The 1832-nt window shown below is 40.2% G+C and overlaps 1 pseudogene; it reads right to left on the minus strand.

The window, feature by feature from the left end:
* Nucleotides 1-492: 492 nt before the first annotated feature.
* Nucleotides 493-591, minus strand: LOC131226487 (small nucleolar RNA R71; annotated as a pseudogene).
* Between the last annotated feature and the right edge of the window lie 1241 nt (nt 592-1832).

The raw sequence follows: 1832 nt of genomic DNA on the forward strand, positions 1-1832 counted from the left end.
CACTCAAGATTCTCATAGTTAATTGAGGTTATAACTGCCAATCAATCGGTCAATCAATCGGGAAGACAACCTGAACCTTGGGTTGAGGAAGTCCAAGATGAGAATGAGGTACATCAAGCACCCCCGCCTCATACTTTACGAGATTACTTACAACCGACGGGGGTGGCACCCCTTCTTGTATGGTTTTTCTAGGAAACACAGGAAACATGGACACCATACCTTGAGTGATCCAACTCCTTCCAAAGTTCCTTGGACTTGAATATGAAAGTCCATACTTGCACTTACAAGAGTTTAATGAGGTTATAGCCACTTTATACTTTCCTAATGTGTCTGAGGACATGGTCAGGCTGAAACTCTTTCCTTTCTCCTTGAAAGAGAAAGCTAAGACGTGGTTACACTCACTATGTCCTCAATCTATTGGCACATGGAATGACATAATGAAGGAATTCATAAAAAAAATCCTTTCCATACCATAAGACGAACACCATCAGGAAAGTCGATCATGAACTTTGCCCAAAAGGAAGATGAAACATTCTTCCAATGTTGGGAGCGGTTCAAGGATCTCGTCAATTCATTCCCACAACACGGTTTTGAAACATGGCGCATAACAACTTTCTTCCACAATGGACTAACATCTTCCATGCACCAATTCGTCGAGACGATGTGCAATGGGGAATTCATGAAGAAGAGGATGATGATATAAATGTTAAAGTGGCTAGTCTCGCAAGGAAAGTCGAGGCCATGGAACTTAAGAAGGATAAGGGTAAGGAAATTGTTCATGGTATTTGTGCTTGTAACATTCACACAACTGAAAATCACCTAACAATATCTGCTTTTCAAGAGGTACTAAATGAGAAATCTAATGCCGTAAATAGTTACCAAAGACCTTTTAGTGGACCCATCTCTAACACATACAATCCTAGTTGGAGAAATCATCCAAACTTTAGTTGGAGGAATGGACAAACTACTACTCCTCAAGGAATCCCTAACCAATTCTTAAATCAAGGGAGACTTCAAGAGGATCCAGTTTGGAAACATATTCAAAACCAAGAGCTTATCACTGAGAGTATATTGAAAACCCTTTAAGACCTTTCAAAGGCCATACAAGGGCGTGAGAAAAAAATTTAATTGGGGAAAAAGTGATTCTTCCAGCCCAACCTTCCCCAATCCTAAACCGCAATACAAAATAAGTGATCCAAGCTCTTCAAATCAAATGGAGCAAGCTAATTCTATCACCACTCTTAGGAGTGGGAAGATAATTGACAAATCTATTCCAGTAAGGGCCGAAAAGCCTAAGGACCCGGAAGAGGGCAACGATGATAGACTTAGCACTGCTCCACAAGAATTGGAACCAAAACTTCAAGGCAAGTCGATTGCCCCATTCCCCCAACAGTTGGTTACACCAAAATCTCTCGCTAACTCTCAGGACATTCTAGAGGTGCTAAAACAAGTGAAGGTCAACATCCCTCTACTGGATGCAGTTAAACAAATACCTTCATATGCCAAATTTCTGAAAGACTTGTGTACGACTAAAACATGATAAAATATTAAAAAAAAATCTTTTTAACTGAAAAAGTGAGTGCCATCTTACAGCAAGATGTGTCATAAAAATACAAAGATCCTGGTGGCCCAACCATCGTTTGTGTAATTGGGAACTACCAGATTGAGCACATACTTCTTAACTTAGGAGTGAGTGTAAATCTGATTCCTTATTCGGTCTAAGAACAACTAGGTTTGGGTGAATTAAAACCCACCTGAACTACATTACAACTTGCCGATTGCTTAGTTTGTGTACCGAGAGGGATAATCAAGGATGTATTGGTCCAGGTTGA

Source organism: Magnolia sinica, chromosome 14, assembly GCF_029962835.1.
Source record: "Magnolia sinica isolate HGM2019 chromosome 14, MsV1, whole genome shotgun sequence".
NCBI lineage: Eukaryota > Viridiplantae > Streptophyta > Magnoliopsida > Magnoliales > Magnoliaceae > Magnolia > Magnolia sinica.